This window comes from Lonchura striata, chromosome 3, assembly GCF_050655825.1.
Source record: "Lonchura striata isolate lonStrDom1 chromosome 3, ASM5065582v1, whole genome shotgun sequence".
Lineage (NCBI taxonomy): Eukaryota > Metazoa > Chordata > Aves > Passeriformes > Estrildidae > Lonchura > Lonchura striata.
In genome coordinates, this window is record NC_140705.1 from 113935114 (window position 1) to 113955024 (window position 19911).

Consider the following 19911-nt stretch of genomic DNA (forward strand, 5'->3'; position numbering starts at 1 on the left):
GTATTAGTAATCCTTATGAACTATTTGTGAGTAAAATATGAATAAAAACTGTAGCAGAAAGTTCTTTTTTATTTGTTTTCCCTGAGTAGGTGGGTAGTAGGAGCAGGTGGTGTAGGTTTGGGGGGCACTGAGAGTTCAGGTCTCTGGTGTGGGTGCACGTCAGATCCGAGGCTCTGGTGGCCAGAGGAGTTCAGGGCTCCACCAGTGACCAGAGGGGCTGGTGGCACTGTGGCTTCACACTGGCACCCCCGGAGCTGAGGGACCCCGAGATCTGTGCTCATCACCACTGCTGGAGGGTTTTCTTCTCACGGTTGCTACAAGGTCCGGGATACAGAGAATCCCTGTTTAAAAACAAAGCCAAACAAAACCAACCCACAAACCAAACAACCACGCTGGACACGGCACAAAGGCTTTGGCGTATTGGCTGTAAATTCAGCAGAGTTGATCTCTGAATTATTCCAACTGAACAGAAGGGTTGTGTTCCTGGTGCATGAGAAGCAGTGTTACTGGATTCTTCTAGCTTAACACAGATCTGTCTTTCTCTTGGTCGAACAGAGACTTTGTGACAGCAATGTGTGGGTTTTCTACTCACTGATGTCACTGTCTGGAGGAGAGGCAGGTTGGTATTCTAGAGAGGAGATGACCTGTGTAACAATTCCAGTTCTACCAAAGCAAACCTTGTACTCTGAAAGTTAATTCATTGCAACATTAAAAGAAGCCCAGCCTGACCACCAGCACCTGTTCCCCCCACAAGATGCAAACATTAAGCTGATGTCCTTGTGAGTTTTTTAAATGAGGTAAGCATTTAGTCAAGGGAAACAGGTCCTACCGAAAAGAAATGTTTGCTTTTTCTCTCCTAAGACTTTCTTTTGCATTTGTTCATTATAACCTGATAATCAAGTGATACATTTTGAACAAGAAGCTAGCAACCATGATGATGACTTTCCATTTTTTAGGTGCAGTGCAGATGGGTGATTCCATCTGCTTCCTTTATGCATCCTGTCCATGTCACAATGACTGATGAATGCTCTTCCATGCCAAATCTCTTGCACAGTTACAAGATGTTTTCTCATTAGGCTTATTTCTAGGAATTATGTTTGCTTAAAATATTTCAGCTTGTTTTGCAACATCCATGTGAATTTATGTCAGTATTTTTGCAGAGCCAAATTCTTAATAGCTGCCACTATACAAACTAAATTTTTCTCCTTTTTTTTTTCCACAAGAATTTAATAGTGTTTCAAAGAAAATATCCCTAGAAATACCAGTGGAAGGAGAATGATGTCTTATGGTGTTGATTTTTTGAAGTTAATTGTATAAAAGTATAATTCTTTGTGTATGGAAAAGACTGATAAATTTTTATCTTAATGGCCTGCTCAAAGAAAATGTTAGAAAATTTGGAGCCTGTCATGAAGTCATTTAGAGTTGTCCTGTCAGGTTGGGATGGTGTTGAGGAATTAGTTAATTTGAGCTCAGGGTAGTCATGTGCCCAGTATGAATGAGAAGGGAGCAATGGCCATGGGAAAAAAAATTGGGTAATTGACTGCTTATATCATGACACAAACGGTGGAAAGGTTTGGGTGAAGGAGGCTTCTCCATGCAGTAATCAAGCAACAGGATGATTGCAGTTTGAGTTTTTCTAGTTTCCTTTTAGAATGATGCAGCTATGGCTTTCTGCTCAACTTACATTCTACCCTTACCTGTAAAGAATAGCCATGGTAAAGCACTACCACAGGTATGGTGAAAAAATTGGACTTTAATTGGATAAAAGCCTTTTGAATGTTTATTGGAAAGGTGTTACTCTTATCTATATAATAAAATGTGCTTTTGTTTCAGGGCCTGTAATCCCATCTATTTACAATAATGGGCCAGATACTGGTTTTGAAGTTGCTTACTGTCTGATTTGGGAGAATATAAAGTATTGCTCTGAAATGGCCTTTTCCTGTTCTACTTGCCTGACATAGAGGGTCTGGCCTCAGTGTGTGTTAGGCAAGGGAGCTAGAAATACAGCACAGTTAAATTATGGGTTTGTATCTCCAGGTGGTGCGTGAATTCGTGGTTGAAGACTGAAGAAATTAATTTTGCTAAAGCAAGAAACAACAGGACATTAAGCTACTATGCCAGCTTTAGATGTACGCTTCAAAAATTTTCTGCTGCTCAGCATTATTCAGTAATCTTTAACTCAAATTGCAGGAAATATTTGAAATTCCATTCTAACAATATCCAACAGAGAATATTAAAGAAGCATTACATTTCAAATGCCTGAGGGAAAATGTTCTCTTGGAACACCATGGGCATTTGGATCTCACTAGTATATGCAGTATTATAGTCTAGTATTATACTTGGTCTAAAATGAAAGCCCAATTTTAATTCTATCTCCAAAAACTTGGCATACTGCAGTGAAAAATAATTTATTTGAATGTTGTTTTTTTAATACACTGCAACTAACTTTAAAGCTTCCTCATATAATACTCCCACTATGGCTTTTTGTAATCTGACCCTTTCATTAAGACTTCAAATATATTCCCAAAGACTTATCTCAGTGCTTTCATTGCTAATTTGCAAGTTAAAAGATTCCAAAGTTACCTAAGAAGTTCTTCTCATTCTATGCAATTTTTCTCTTAATAAGACAAAACTTTTGAGTATCTTTGTAAAAATATAAAACATCAAACAGAGGAACTAATGCATTCTTAAGGAAGGTAATATGCAAACTCAAAATAGGGTTTAATAATATATACACACAGTTCTGGGCTAGGTAATTTGGCGAACCCATTAATGAACTTCGGTAAAAAAAGTGCTGATTAAACCTTTGGGGTTTTATAACCTATATATGCTGTATTAAATAGGAAAGCTATTTTGGAAATGAATCCCCAGCTTACAAGATATAAGAATAAAAGTGTATCTAAAAGGTTTATAATATCACTAGCTTGAACATATTTCTTACCATCTAAGTATTTGTGTTGCCAGAGCAAGGACAGCTGCCATGTTTCTGGTGGAAAAATAAGATCTATGGTCTTTAGAGAAATAGAATAGGGCTCTTCTCCATCTGCTGCTCACTTTTCTGCTGTTTGCACTTGACTGTCACAGATTCATGTCCAGGAGAATGCCAGTACTGTGATATTTCTACCTTGGAGTTTCACAAGAGGCAGTTTTTTAGCAGTGATGGGTCACTTGCCTTGTAATTGTGACTCCCTGACAAACTAGATTGGAGGGAAATGTGATATAAGTACTTGAAACCTGCAGAGAGAATTCAGAATTCAGCATACTGCAGATGGGTAGTGTAGCCGTGTGGGACATAAATTAATGAAGTGTCATTAACAGTATCGTTAGTTTAACTGCAATGCCAGGCTCTGGCCCTGCTAAATGAGTGTCAGTGATTCCTGTAATGAGAGCTGGCAATCCTCTGCAGTGCTGGTGGACATCAGCTTGCCTGCTGAGGGCCACTGGTGGGCTCTGAGTTGCCACATCCCTTTTCATGAGAACTGAGACCTACTGAACGTTGATAAGGTGTCTTTTTATCTATTGTAGTTGGTCCCAGGCAGTTATACCCAAACTTCTGAGTGAGTAGTGTGATCCATTATCTTGTATTGGGTAAAATCTGAGAGATGATTATCTATTTCAATATGTCTCTGAGAAGACAGGAGTATCCACTGCAGTGTAGTAACACCATCTGGTAGCATAATTTTTAGGCAGAAATGACCAAACTTTTAAAAACTGTGCCTGTAAAGGACAGTCTGCATTTTTGGAAGACACTTAGGCGGTTTTGTAAATGTCTTGCTTGAGAAATGGAAGGCTTGTAAAATGCATTAGAAATATGCATTGGAAGAATAGGTGTGTATGGACTTCAAAATCTTGGTATTACTGACATTATTTCCAATTTTATAATTAATTTAAAAATTTATTTCTTTCTTAATGATATATTGACTGCTCCTTAAATAGAAGTATAAAGAAAAGCAAGGACAAATATAAAGCTTAATGTACAAAGCTGTTTCCACTCTTTTGTACATGAGCTGTGTATTTAAGTGCATGTTTCCCAATCCACTGTTTTGCCAATTTTTGTGCCAATAACTTGACCAGATGCAGTGAGTTGCAATGAGTTGTCTGCTGCTTTTGTCACAGAATCACAGAGTGGTTTGGACTGGAAGGGACCTTTGAAGTCCAATGCACTGTGGATACCTTCCACTAGACCTAGTCCAACCTGCCAGGGTTGGGACATCCACAGCTTTTCTGGGCAACCTATTCCAGTGTCTCAGCCCCTCAGAGTAAGGAATTCTTTCCTTATATCTAATCCAAATCTACTCTCTTTTGGATAAGAACAGTTGCCCTTGGTCTTGTCACTCCAGACCTCATGTAGAAAGTCCCTCTCCCCCTCTGATAAGCCACCCTTTAAGTATTGATAGGCTATCATCAGGTCTCCCCAGAGCCTTCTCTTCTCCAGGCTAAAACCCCCAAGTCTCCCAACCTTTTTAAAAAGGGGAGCTGTTCCTTTCCTCCAATCCTTTTTTGTGGCTCTTTTTCTAGACCTGTCCCTAACAGGTTCATATCATTCTTTGCTGGGGGCTTCAGAGCTGCATGCATTCTTTGCTGGGGGCTTCAGAGCTGCATGCAGCACTGCAGGTGGAGTCTCAGCAGGGCAGAGCAGAGTCCTCCCCCTCGACCTGCTGGCCATCTTTCTTTTCACACAGCCCAGGATGCAGCTGGCTATTTTTTTTTTTTTTTTTTTTTTAGATATTGGAGGATTTCCTCTGTAAATGTAATTAATAAATTGAAATTGAGACAAAAGTCATAGTGATGTAATGACAGTGAATGAGGTGCAGCTTGTGACACAAGTTACATGAAAGGCCAGAATGTTCCTGGAACACTTCTGGCAAAGTCCCCTACTCTTAGGAGTGCTGTTAACTTTGTTACTCTTCAACTTGTGGCAGAAGTCTCTTCCTGTGGAATTCAGTCTAAGAAAACTTGTACTGGAAAACTTGTAACATAGTTCCATTCTTTTGTTACAATACAAAATCAGGACAGCTATGAAACAGCTATGGTGGGAGTTTCATTTAAATAAATACTCAGATAGTAAGCAGACCCTACTCCTTGGGACTGTTGCAGGATAACTTGATTAATTGACTTTTCATCAAAGAGTAAATTAAATATTTATAATGTATAGAGATCTTGCCGGAGCAGCTTCTTTGGTATCTGTCAGTGATGATATTTAACTTTATCAACTTTTTCCTCTTGGAGGCTTTTTGATTTGTTTTCTGGGTAGAATTTTTTTTGGTATGTGGTATTGGGAAACCCCTTAAGTGTCTTTTTCTGTATGTCTCCTTTGTAAGATGTCATATAGTATCCCTATTTAGTAAATGACTTAATAAATGAACTTTGTCATGCTTGCTTTCTGAATCTGATTACCAAAGCTGCAACACATTCAGCTTCAGTGTGTGGCTGAACTCCAGTGCAATGACATACAATGTGCAGGTAGTTAAATATTCTTTAAGAAGCAGCCTGTAAAAAATGCCACCCGTAATACCAGTGAATAAATGCCAACTTCAGCATGAGTGTTCTTTTAAAATGTGCACCTTGCTGAGGTTATTAGTCACTCTGAATTCAAGGACATGTGAGTGCAGACTTTGCATAAAGCTCCAGGAGTGGCCTACCTGTGAAGTGCTGCTGCTTGATTTTCAGAAGATGGCATGCTGTGAATTTTAAAACTCCCTCATCGTGGATGAACTGCAGCAAATGCCAGTTTGTAATTGAGGCCATGGTAAGTTAGTTATTCTACATGTATTTCTAACAGTGAAGTTTCAAAAATCTCTTTGCTGAGATCAAAGAAATGTTGTCATCATGAAATGAAACACTGCAGTATTTGCTGAATAGGGCAAGGAAACAAGAAGGAAAATTCTGCATCTTTTCTAACATATATATAATTATCTGTTTCATGGATTAATGTGAAGATTATGCTGTTGGCCTTCTGTTTAAAAGTAGAGGAATAAGGAAAATTGTGAAAATATTTCTGCTTCCCTTCACATGAACATGGATGAAAAGGAAGCATCACACAAAATTGTAGCAGCAGCTGTGACTTTAATTTGAGCAAACCCAACTCAGACGAAGATTTTGGGAAGAGAAATCCACAGATAGAAGTGAGACAGACCTTAATATTATATCAGTCCTAAAAAGATTTACATAAAATAAATGCTTGAGTAAAATACAGAAATTACTTCCCCCAGCTGCAGCCATTTAGTGGTTTTGTTTTCCTCTGCCACTTGTGTGGCTAAGTTAATTAAATTGTATGTTTTAAATCTATGAAAAGGGAAGGAGTCAAATGTTGCAGCTAGCTAGAATGGTCAGTCCCAGCTCTCCTTGGAGAGAAGGTATCTCCACACTGCCCTGAATGAATGCATTTTTAACCAGTGTTTATTGTAGGTGAGAGATCACGGATGAAGCTGTGGTGGGGTGACCCTGGCTGGACATCAGGTGCTCACCAAAGCCCATCTCATTCGCCTGCTCAGTGGGACAGAGGGGAGAGAGAGAGAAAATACAGCAAAAAGGTCAAGGTAAGGACAGGGAGAGCCAGTTACTGTCATGGGCAAAACAGACTCCACTCAGGGAAATCAGTTTAATTTATTATCAATCAACTCAGAGTAGGATAATGAGGAAATACCTGTGTTATTCCTGAGGCAATAACTAAGGAGCCCATCACTGATTGGCTCAGCCTTGTCCAGCAGAAAGTGCCTCCTGGACCTGTCTGGCATTGGTTCTGCTGGATAGGAAAACTTCCAGCAGTTTCCTCAGCGTCCATCCCTGAAAGCTCCTGCTACGAAAACCTTGCCATGCAAACCCAAAACAGAAGTGTTTAAAATTTAAAAAAAAAGTCAGAAATATGATCTTTGTGCTGGATATTGTAGTGCAAAATCTGTTAATTATAAAAGATTCTTTGGAATACATGGGATTATAGGATTGCAAAAGCTGACCTATAATATAGTCACAGAAATAATGGTAATGGGCAGCTGCTATGATATTTTTTTAAATTTTCTCATTCTTCTAATTTTTTTTTTGAAACCTCATGAAAGCAGGTTATTTGCCAGTGATTGGCTGATGCTGTAAAGACATCCTTGTGTCTGTCTCCAGAGTAATTGTCAAGTTCTAGGTTGTGTGCTCAGTACCACTGTTTCCATTACACTGCCATTTTGTAAACGGTGCAAATTGGAGCCACATGAGGAATGGGCTGGTAGAAAGATGGGGTCAAGCTGTGAACTGATTAATAATTAAAATATCTGAACATGCCACTTGAAATTTTTGGTGTTGTCTGATTCCTCATTATTTCAGTTTTTAAATTTTATTATATCTCAAGGTAGGCAAATTTCTGTGAGATCTCATATTTTTAAGGAAAGGAATAGAGAGAACGTGCACCATTTCAATGGCTGTTCATAATTTGGGGCTGCCAAACCAATGCTATTCATGCTGACATTCTGTCTTATCAGGAAATTAACTAATATGTATTGAGGTAATTAAAGACCATTGCTTGTAATTGCAGAAAATTATTATAATCATTTTGTTTCCCAGATAACAAAGTAGATTTATAATTTCTGTGACCACATCCAGAGTTTTACTACCAGAACTGACAGGGAAACCATAAATAGTTGTTATTCCATTATGCTAAATGTCAGGGGTATAAATTTAACTCTGTTTTACTTAAAAATCCATGAGGACAGGCTGTGATCCTTATGTTAAATGGATCTGCAGCAGTTAAGCCTAAACCCATTCTTAGTTTTCATAAACTTCTTCATATTTTGTCACACCTGTTGGACAGCTTTAAAGGCCATGAACCCTTTTTGAAGGTTTTAAAAGAAGACTTTAATGTTGAGGTGAAAGAAAAGCAAGTTTCAAAATGCTTCCACTTTTCAATGATTTCATCAGGTAACTTCAAGCCTATTAACAAATTTGGTCACTTGTATGCTATTCCCTCATGTTCTGTGACATTTACAGAATTCCTATAGTGACATTTTCTCCTCCAAAACTAGGAAGGCCTTTGCTGGCAGAAGCTGTTTTAATAGATATTTTAAAAACAAAACAAAATACATTTTTCTTTCAACAGCCTGGGTGTGATGCAGTCAAGAAATGCATTTAATTGTCAGTAACCTGGGAAGTTCTAACAAAAAATGCAGCTTGGGCTATACCAAGAGTTTCTATTCAATTGGAATTCCTTTTTCTTTATTAATGATTGTGGCTGAAAAGCTTCATGAGGATGTACAGAGTAGTCATTCATACAGAAGACATTCATATCTATATTTGTTGATCCTTGATGATATATTTAAATTTTTTTTTTAAATGGGGGTTTATCAGTTTAGAGGACATACAGACATAGTGAAGTTGTATGCTGTGTTGAGAATTAATGCAGATTATTCTGATGCCATTCACACTAATTGTACCATTGCCAGGTTTTGTCAGTGTAAATTTTGGTTATGGACTATTGCAGGCTTTGTCAGTGTAAATTTTGGTTATGTACATAATACTGCCTATTTTAAAGACATTTCACTCATTACTTTAAAAACCTAAATTTTTTAAGTGATGTAAAAATATCTGGGTTTTCTAAGTATAATTGCAGGGGTTTTATTTAAAGCATTTTAATCATCTCCAGTTTTGCCTGTTAGCAAGGTCCTTTTTATCCTAAGAAATGAAAAGTGAAAGACAAGCAAATGGTTTTAGATTATATGGATAATTAAGTTAATGGTTGTGAAACAGAACCTGAGGAATCAGAAACATGGTAGAGGAGCATCAAAATGGTTTTCTAAGTGCTGAAGGGTTTGGATAGGACATGCAGCAGAGTGACTGAGGGAATCACAGCCTCAGGGGTTTATCTCTGTCTTAAGCCAAAGCTGAAAGTACAGCGGGGAGAGAGAGCCCTGTGTGTGCAGCCCTCTGATCTCAAAGGTGGTGCAGGTCACCAGCCTAAGAAAGGACAAGGATTGGAGTATTGAGTACATTCAATTCCCCAGCTTCTGTCCCTGGTGAGGAGGCTGCTTCTCTGTCCTCATCTCCCAGGTTTCCTGCTGGGCTTTTGATGCTCTTTTTGCAGGGGTTTAGCAGAAGTTGCCAGTGCTTGAGTTGGAGTCTTGGCAATAAGCCACAGGACAGCCAGAGTGCTGTCACTCAGACAGCTCCTCCTTCTTTTGAAGTTATGAAAGCAGATTTAGGGTCCCCTTGAAAAAGGCACCTGAACGCAGTAGATGCTCTGACAGAAGTTCCTTGGTAGAGGAAAACAAAGCCAAGAGCCCTGGGAATGTGGTGCATTCACACCACCATGCACTAGAGGGCCCAGCCTGCATAGAACCATTTCCCAAGGAGGAAAATGGGAATAGACTGAAGGAACTTCTGAGGAATTACAGTGATATTGGGAGGAGAAAGAGCTGTCTGAAGCCAACAGGGCTCAAAACAGGACTATATGTGGAGAAAGGTGATAGAGTGACAAACGCATTCAACCTGAAAATGTAATCAGACAAGCATGTTTCCCTGCTGAAGAAGTGATTTAGTAACTTTGAACTCAAAATCATGTGATTTTTCTTCTTCCTCCTGGCTAGATTAAAAAGAGGAGTGATATTTTTAATATTATATTGTGCTTAACAAACCATTGCGTGCTGTGTCAAGTTCATTTTCCCTATCTGCTCTGGCTAAAACCCATTGCTATCTGTAGTCTAGCCTGAAGCTGACAAGAGATTTGAATCATTGTAATTAGGCACTCATCATGCTGCAAAAAGATACAACTATCTTGATGAATCAGCATGAAAAAAAAAAAGCTGTGTGTTATTTTTTTTTCTTTAACTGCAGTTGGTGCCTGGGAATGTGAGAGCAGGAATGAGCTCAGCAAGAACTGAGGCAGCTTTCTCAGCATGACGACTGTTGTCCTGTTCTCTGTGCAGAAAAAATTCAGTGGCTTTTGCCCCTCCAAGTCCTGGTGACACCTTCAAGTGTTCTTGGACCTCTCCCAGGTTTTACTTGACCAACATTTTCATGTGTGCCACTTCTTTCTGATTCTGAGAAATACACAGAAAGAATTCACTTTCTGCACTTAAGCAAGTGCTATGAAATGAGTTATTGTTTGCCTTTTAGGAGTGTTGCTCCAGGGCACACTTTTGCTGTAAAGTGTAAGTGATGAAAAAGTGGATCTGCCCAGGTTTGTGGTTGGATATGGCAGAAATGGGGTATAAGGAGCTTTATCCCTCTGGGGAAAGGCATATCCATGCATACCAAAAAGTAGGTTTTGTGACACTTATTACAGCTGCTTTGGGTTAATAATCAAATTTTGTTCTATTTTTTGCCTGCGTTTTAGAAAAGGTGCAGAAAAAAAATCCTGAAATACATATGGCTTTCATCAGGTAGAGATGCATTGCTATTTTCACCTTTTCTTTTTGGGGACAATGAGTTACCCTTCATTCTTTTTATCTGAAGATACTTTATCTTATCACTCATCCATGCATCTTTCCTCAGAGCCTGGATAACATTCCTTTTTATTATTAAGATGTATTGTTCGAAAATGAATTAGAGAATGGCATTTATTGCCCAGTAGCATGTCTCATGAACAGTGGAGTTTTGTCATAATCACAAAGTGTCTAAATTCAGGGTTCTAATGCCAATTTATAAGTGCTCTAGTTTTCAGAAGTGAAATGTGACTATGGATTTACATACTTATTCCAGGAGAGGCAGCTGAAATGGGATAACATACTTTGGGAGGAGCAGGGAGCAGGCAGAATGTTGCTCACCCTACATGACTACCCTGTAATAGATCTTTCAGAGCTTTGAAGAGTGGGTGTTTTTAATGACTATGTTGTATCATTTAATGGATAATTTTTAAAAGTTACACACTTTTGCAAGTCGGTGTTAAAGCTGAGCAGGTTTGGAATGTGCCAAAAATAGATTTCAAGCTGGGTTTTGTAAAAATTTACTGTTCTGGGGTGAGCAGATACTAATTCTGTTGGTCATGAAAACTGTGTATTGAGATTATGGTTTAAATCTGTAAATATGAAGTGCTAAAATATTACATACATATATGTGTATATATATATACACATACACACATACATATAGATATATACTAGAATTAATTTGGCTTTGCACACTTAGGTATTTAACAAGAAATATACCTGGAGAGTTTTACTTTCTTCAAATGATGAACTAAACACTTAGCTCAAAATAGCAGCCCTGATTTGCAGATAGATAACTGATGCATCTATATCCAGAATCTGTTATTTCCCTTATTGTTTTTTTTTATCATCATGTGACTAATAGAAGTAAAATCTGAATAAGGACACAGCATTTTTTTTTTTGATTACCTGAAGGGACGAGTTCACAGAGTCTCCCTTACAATTCATACACTCACTACTTTCCATCCCACATTCATTTCTGAGGCATGTCAGCTGACTTGATGCATTTGGTGGATAAGGTAGAGGTCTAAAAACCTTCAAATGTGAATGTGATATTTTAAAATTCAAGGAAATACAAAGTGGTGTTCTCTTCCCCAGGCTCTCAAGAAAAGACTGCGACCTGAGCTCAAGGATTTTTTGCAATTTGGCCTTTGATATCAGTCATTAACTATGCAGGTCCTGATGGCTGAGAAAGCTCCAGAGCAGCCGTGCTGCTCTGTGCTTGGCTGGCACCAGAGCTGCATGCAGCAGCAGAGGAGAGGAAGGAAAAAGGAGCTGAAGGACATGGCTACAAAGAAGTGAATGAGCTGAATGTAACGTAGAAGGAATTTGGGAAACTTGAGGAAAAAGTGAGGAACCTAACATGGAGGTTTGGGAATATGAGGTTGGGCTTGTCCATCACCAATGCATAGAAAAGCAGAGAAGTTGCAGCACCCTTCACTGTTTTCCTTTGGGTTACAACCTGTATGTGTTGTGGCATACAAGAGCATTGAAAACAAATTTTTAAGTCGTGCGTAATTCTTGTTGCCATTTTGTTTTCCAAACTCACTTATTCATCATGGGCGATGTTTCCTTTGTTTTCTGCTGACAGAAGAATGCCTCCTTGTTCTTACATGTTGATATATGGCTTGGTTTGAGGGAGAATGCTGGTGTTGCCTTTAGCACAAATGATGTATGCATTTGCATTTCTGGAACACTTTCAGAGTTTCCCATTTGCTTTTATCTCCTTTACAGAATGAGCAACTGTTTTCTGGTTTATCTTTTCTGAAGATCAGCGTAGATTGTTGATTACAGGGTGCAATAAATTAACTTGTCGACTTTTGCCACATTTCATGTTTAGGTTATATATCTGAACAATGTTGAAGATTATAGAAAACTTTAAAAATTAATCCGAGATGTAAACGCTTGAGAACAAAAGGTTTGTTTTTTTTTAAACTGGATTTTATTTCTAAAAGCCTGCTGCATAGCACTATCTAGAACAAGCTTTTTAATTTTAATTGCTAAAGGGGTTTTAGAGTGATTTATTAGACACCTGACTGCAAAACTGAAAGTATATCATTGTAATCCCATTGTTGTCTTTATTTGCCCAAACCAGAAAAATAGGGAATTTGAAAATAGTGTTCATTAGAGTAAAATATACAGTTTTTTATCATGTTGTGTTCTTCAGTTTGCTTTTAAAGGAATTTGTTTTCTTACTGTATTTTAAAATAGGCTTTGAAAACTTCACTATAGTCACAATGTAATTCTTTCTCTTTTTTTTTTGGTCTGAAATTAATGCATGGGTAGGAAAAATTTGTAAATTTTACCTTTTCAGTAATCTGATGAATGCTTTATTCACTTGTGGGCAGTGTATTTTGTTTACCAGTTGTGATATATAGAAACAGTTTAGTTGTTGCCTCTCTATTCCATTTTGGCCTTCTAATCAGAACTAACACTTTGAGTGCATCAGTGTTTTGAGCTGGAAATATTATTCAAACTGAGCCTTTTTTTCCACAAGTTGTTTGGAGTGAATTCTTGAATTCCACAAGAAGAGAACTAGGCTAACTACTTTTAGCAGACAAATTTTTGTTTTTAATAAAGAATAAACCATTACCAGTCAAGCCACCCGTTTCCTTTTTTTTTTTTTTTTTTCCAAATGTCTTGGTCTGAGGTCTCAGAGGAAAATCCATGGAAATGTCTTTCGTGGTTTCAAGGGACGATAAAGGGATTAAAAAAAAAAAGAAATACAAGCAACAGGCATTTAATTTCTGGTTCCTTTTTTTTCCTGTGTCAGTTTGTTACATGTAGAATTTCAGTTTTATCCTTTCAGATTTGAAGAGATCCCAAAGTAATTTTTCTTCTTGAATTCTGCTAAGCAGTAAAATACCCTGAATTCTACTAAAAATCAAACCAGGCCTTTTAACAACTTTCTGAGAGGAGAGGTAAGGGTTCTTCAGCTGGTCTCCCACTGCCTTCCCCCAGACAGGACCTTCCTTTAGCCCTTGGGCAGTTTTTTCCCCATTCCTTTACCATATAAACTTGATTACATGCCTCTGAATGCAGTTTAAGGGATCCCTGGGCAAGAGGCAAGTCAGACCTGGAAAAGGAACAGCGTTCTTGCTCCCTAGAAATGAATTTGGATGTTTACCTCTTTTCTCAAGGTAATATTTGTCTTTTAAAAGCAGAACCTAACTTTTTCTTTTTGTAGTCTTTCCATTTCTTTTGCAATGTTCATTCCTAAATAACTCATAAGTTTCCTTGCCTGTTGAAATTTCAAGAACTTTACTGTGTTTTCTTTGTCAGTGGTGCTTCTTTCCTATAGCTTTTCTTGCTTAGAATTTGTCTTGAATTCAGACACATTTTCCAAGAGCTCAGTTATTGTTTTTTTCCTATGGATAAGATTGACAGCCTGAGGTTCTTTACCATAATAATTGCATGAATTGTCCTGTAAGTTGGAGTTTTCTATGTTTCGGCAGGGCAGATCTGTATTACTACCTCTTCTGCCTGTTTTTTGGGTTTGATGTATTAGAAACTATCAAAGACCAGAGTTTATTGTGGTGGTGTTAATGGTGCAAGCTGAGAAATCAGCCTGTCTTGTTTTGTGACTGTGGCTTTCAAGGCTTTTAAGTGTTTGTAAGGGTAATTCTGTGTTGCAAAGAAGAAAAAAACAATTACATTGTAATGAACACTGAGATGTCTCCTCTCTGTTTGCACTGGCCATAAGTTACCAGCAAAATCCCAGCGGTGGCTGCTGTGCAAGAGCACAAGTACATAGGAACAATGTAACGCATTTATGAATTATTTCCTTTTAATCCATACCAAATGTCACAAGTTTCATAAATTTCATCACTTCCCTGAAGTGATGGTGGGTCATTTTTGGGGTTTTTTTGTTTTTGTTTTTCTTTTTTCAAGTGGCATGTGGTAACTCAGGTTGAGCAAAAACCTGGGCCTGGAGCAGAAAATTGCAAAGTCCCTTACAATATGATAGACTTTTTCTTCCTATTTTTCTACATATAAATTCTAAATACTCTTGTCTGCTTAGGATTACCTTGATAAAAAAAATAAGCTGTACAGTTCTTGGGCATCTTTTTATCTTTTTTTCAATGCTCTTTTTTTGTACCTCACTTGCTTTATGCAGCCCCTCTGTCACTCCATTGAGAGAATGAGCATGATTATTTTAACAAAGTTTCTAAAACTGTTAAGTGTAGACTCTACTCTCATTTGGAACATCTTTTTCTGGACATTGTTGATGAAGTACAGTCCTAATTCTTTAATTCTTTGCTATCATGAGCCACCAAGGGAATTTGTTTTCCCAGTGCTGCTGTGTGAGAAGCCTTCCCAAACATAGTGCTGTGCCTCTTCCAACAAAGTGGATTTTTGGGGGGCTTTCCCCACTTTCTATCTGCCTTCAAAATCTTTTCTCCCTCTTTCTATGCATGATTAGTGAGACAAAGGAAGATTTGAGCCTTATGCAGAGGGAGTCAGTTTGACTGGAAGTGAGAAGTGACATTTGCATTTACAGTGTGTGTTTAGTGGCTTGGGGTGACATCCTGGAAGTTTCCCATCTCAACATCTTTGCTGGCATATGTACTGAGTTTGCTTAAAAAATGGTAATAAAATAAAGCTTCCTTATGCAGGTCTTTTCACTTCAGATAAGTTTTGGTGACATCTATATTTTTGCTCTTGTTTTGGTGACAACAGTGTTAAGATCAATGTCATTAATATCAAGGCTTACTAATATTTTTACCCTTGTTTATGTGACAGCAGTGTTAATATCAAGGCTTACTGGATATTGATTATATTGGAATAAATTTTAAAGTTATCTTTGTGTCAGGAATAATTTCTATTTAAATTGCATAAAAATCAGTCTTTGTTGTAACTTGGAGACAGAAAAAATATATTGAGAAATCTTTCCACAGACTTTCTAATGCAGGGCCAGTTATCTCAGTTTATGATAAGATGAAGTGTCATAGATTTATTAATGGGACTGTTAAGAGGAGTATTGTTATGGCAATATTGAATTTAAACTTTTATGTCTTTGTTCTCATTGGGCAAAAATTACTGTAGCAGATTTGAGAATGGGAATTTCAGCCCACGATTTTGTTTTCTATAAATATAAAAGCATGCAGGTGTTTACAGGCAAGCAAATGGCTCTCCATACAAAACGTGGGTTTATGAGAGATATATCAAGAACCCGTAGTATGAACGGGTGCTTTGAGGCTTTAACTACAACCAAGCAAAAATGTGCAGCCTTCCCCTTTTGTCTATAATAGGGTCGACATTGGGAACCATGATCCCTTTGATCTTTACATAAAACAGATGAAAATGCATAAATTGCGTCTAATCAGAGATGAATTAAAGGAAAATAGCCTCCCGGAGGACAAAGCACCCCAGGCACCCATCAGCAGCCTTTCCAAATGACAGACCTGGAGGAGACTTCAAAGCTGCAAGCACAACTGCCAGTGAAATCCACCAAGAATCAAGATGCCATTAAAAAAAAAATAAAAATAAAAATTCACCGTTTACAAGTGCCCAGAACTCTCTCTTTAAGAAGTGGTGGTAGAAACACATGGGACTTGCTTTTTAAGCCACTAAATGTTCTTTTTCTTTTAGGAGACTTGATCAAGGCAATACTCGCTTATTTTAGTCCAAAAATGTGCTCAGACATGACAAACATTGGTAATTTTAGTGTCAGGTAGGGTTTATTCCATTTGAGTGGCATATTGTTTAGAAGCTGAAGTATATGTTTTAGTGGCAGCAGATCAGACCTTTGTTGTAATTGCTTCCTTGGTTGTCATCTTTATTTGTCCCTGTGAACACAAGCATGGTTAACATGCCTCAAATTGCAGAAGAAGGAGGAAATGTAAATATCAGGTTTGGTTTTGGAAGGGAGGGAAGGAAGGTTTGAGGCAATAATTTTATTATGAGCATTTTCTCTCTGTGGAACACAGAATAGCTTTATACCAAGTTAAATCAGAATCCAGATCCTCTTCTAGCTCAGGTAGCTCATTTAAATATTATTTAGATATTAATATCAGTAGTGTTGAATATAAGAAATAGGCTTGAATAAGGATTATTAATTGCTGGTTTGTTTCAAGAGAGGTAACCTAAACATAAAATTTTACATTTTTGTTAGCATTCTGTTTCTGAGAAAATACCAAAACTTAAAGTTTTTAAAGATCGAGACTAACCACAATTTTATGGAGTACAAAATTTTCACTTTTGATAAAGACTGATGTAGTCCCTACAATATAAATATTGTTTTAGGAAGGATTTTACCTGCTACTAGTATTCTTTGCTTATTCATTTATAACATTTATATCCAAACCCACATAAATTTGAGAATCATTTAGTGACATAAAAAGAACAAATGACATTTCCAAATACATAACTGACAATGAAATCGCTCAGTAGGCTGAATGATTTGCTGTAGGTGAGATCAGAAAGGTTGCTTGATTAATTTTGTGGGAACTTGCTTTCAGTTGCTTCTGACCTTAATTTCTATAACTGAAGTATGTTTCGTCTACAGCTCTTGATTTTTGAAGAAGTAAAAAGATGATTCCAGTCTGTTTAAGGATGAAGCTAGGCAAAATTGCAGAGGACTTTTTTTCTCTTAAGATTTTTAAGTGGTCTCCCTCTTCCTGAAGTCACTGATATCTCTGTTCCTTGGAGCAGACATTTTAAATATGTTTTGAAAAATTGGACTTTGTCTGTGGCTTGTGAGACCTTCAGCATTTAGCTTTCCAAAGCTTGCATCTTCAGTGAATGCACGTGTCTCACTTCTGGGCCACTGGCCCACCTGCACACGAATGAGCAGGAATTGACTCCTGGCACAGCAGACACAGGTGGGTTTTCTTCACCAACACTGATCCTGACTGATCCTATCAATAGCTGCACTGAAATGGCAGAAGGCTGTAAGGCAGAGCAGCAAGTCTGCCTTGTTCTGTCAGGTGGGATGAGAACTACAAAGAGAAGAAAGTGAAGTCTGAAAATGAAGAAAAGAAAAATGTATTGAAGAAAACTTGATGGCCTGTAGCAGTGCAGAGCAAGAGCCTCTCTTATTCTGCACTTTTTCCCAGCATGAAAAAAGAGGTTTTTGCCACAGCTTATACAGAAAACTGTCCCCTTTCCTTATTTTTATCTCTGTCTCTGCCTAACAGCAAAGCCTCTTAATACTGAGTCATACTGCATTGATTGATCAGCATATAAAACCTGAAAATGAAGTCAATTATCCTTTCCTTTCATGAGTTCCTGGAAGATTTTTGCACATAATATGCTTCGGTGCTGTTGTTTGTTTCTCTTAAACTTTTTATTATTTTGGATCCTTTGAATTAGACAGGGCCTTATGTTGTTGGGACCCCCATCTGTGTCATAGCTTGGCAAAGAGAAATCTCAGTTTACCCTGAGAGAAAGTGGGTGTTGGAACACAGCAATAATGCTTGCCTTCTATGGGCTATCAAGTGGCACAGCTACAAATTGCTACTGCAAGGCAACACAACAGTTTAACAGACTTACCTGCTTTATAAGAAGGGACACATTTTCTTAAATCTCCTTTCAAATGCAAAGGAATTTTTACTATTTCTTTCATATTTGCTGTGTAAATCTACATGGAAAGGAAGGGATCATGTGTGACCATCTGCATTAAGCAATCAGCGTGATGGATTCATCAAACTCTCAGCAACAACTTCAGGCTCCCCTTAAGGTGGATTGTATGTGTTAATCAGCCAGTGAGTGCCAAATGCTTCTGCTTCTAAACTGGCCTTAGAGGGGCATAAAGTGCCTTGAGGATCTGATGCACAATCTGGGACAATTTACCTTGGGATGGTTGTTGTGGTTCTTGTGCTGCCTCTGCTTTGGGGACAATTTAGTTGCTGGTGTGGCAGGTCCACAGGGTGCAGCTGGCAAATGGAGGAAAACTGAAATTGGTGCAAGTGCACCATTGGCACCAAGCTGTACCTTGCATCAGTGCAGGACTCTGAAATCCCAATTTCACAAGCAGCTTAGCCATTCTGCAATAGGGTGAGAACCCCTTTGTTGCCAAGGAAAAGAGAATGAGGGGTACAAATTATGTTGAGCTATTGCATTTGTGTGGTGATAATCTGCCCTGCTCAAGAACTGCCACACTGAACTAGAGCAATCTTATCCTTTAGCCTTTCCCTCAGTCTTTCAGCATTCACACTCAAAAGCAATGTAGACAGGGAATCAACTATTTAAAGCTTTAAGTACTGCAATTCTTGGCTGTACCAAGAAGTCTGGTTCATGTTCTAGAATTCTGTCCATGTTCTCCCTCCAGAAACAAGGCTATTTTTAAAGGAATTTATGTACAGGATTTCTCTACCTGCACAGAAATCAGGGTTTGTGCAATTGGGATTTTTCTGCTTATAAAGGACCCAAACAAAGTGTTCTCAAAAACTTTTAAACTTCTTCAGATCTAATAAATTTGTGTTGAACAGGATCCATGGCTCTGACGTGCATGCAAATGCAATTGCATTTTGCATGCAGTCAATGGCAGTTCTCTGTTATGATAATTTGATCAAGAGTGTGTATTCAGTTTTTCTGCTGTTCCATATTTACTTTAGGAATTGGGTAGTGGTAGTCTAATGTGAAAGGTCTTCATCCTGGCAGGGATGGGATGTGTAGTGACTGCTATGATTCTGGGTTTCACTGTAGAAGCCCAGTCTTTAACAGCTTTTAGTATACCTGCTTGTCAAAATACCGTTCTTCTTTTTCTTCATCATTGTCTCAGTCATCATCATTGACTTGGTTTAGAATTTGTCACCTTTATGGCCTTTCAATCCACAGAGGTGGAGTTATCATGTGGCCTTGTGTTAATTAGTGCCTAAATTTGCCTTTTGATTTTCATCTGACACAGTATGCCTCATTTTTCAGCGCTGTGACCAAGCAATGCAAGGAATTTAAATTTTCAGATTCCCTACAATCCCATTTTATTCAGGAAGGACAAAGATGTTTGTCAGAGTTTCAGTTTGTCAGATACCTATAACCATTGATAACCATGACCGCTGGTAACCATTGCTCTGTCCCCAGCCTTTTCTTCAGAGAGAAGAAAAGACTAGAAAAAGCTGCTGTTTACCTGCTTATAACTCAGTGCAAGGTATTTGGGACATGCTGAGGTGCTGCTGCTGATTTGGCCTCCCAGAGGAGGTTGTTTCCCCTCCTGAGCACAGGGAGAACAGAGAAAAGGCAGAACAGAAGAGCAAAGCCTGCAAGCATGGCCTGGTCTGTGAGGAACATGTCACTGTGAGATGCTTCTCATTGCTCCAGCCTCTCTGCTGCTTATAAAAACAAGTTGAATCATCCCAGATTGCAGTCTGGCATATTAATGTAAACTATGACTGGTTGGGGTTACTTTTAATGGGCCAGGCTTGTGTTTGTTCAGCAGCTCTTATGCAACAGCTGTGGTGTTGGAGTGCAGGGGGCTGAAGAGTGGAATGTGCAGGAATGAATGAGTGCAGATGTTTCAGGGCAAACAGCTGGTAGAACACAGACCTGCTGGGTCACACTGTCCCCT

General features: G+C 38.3%; 1 protein-coding gene across 13 annotated transcripts in view; it reads left to right on the top strand.

The window, feature by feature from the left end:
• WDPCP (WD repeat containing planar cell polarity effector) overlaps nt 1–19911 on the top strand; it is a 164685-nt gene that overhangs the window by 18252 nt on the left and 126522 nt on the right. For 6 of the 13 annotated variants that reach the window (XM_085576146.1, XM_085576147.1, XM_085576145.1 and 3 more), the window contains one exon: nt 6409–6539. The exons of 4 other annotated variants lie outside the window; for them this stretch is intronic. The gene's annotated coding sequence lies outside the window, so the exon portion shown is untranslated. Of the gene's footprint in view, nt 1–555; nt 798–5670; nt 5750–6408; nt 6540–19911 lie in introns of all 13 variants that reach the window. 3 more of the 13 variants (XM_085576151.1, XM_085576149.1, XM_085576150.1) reach the window with 2 other exon arrangements.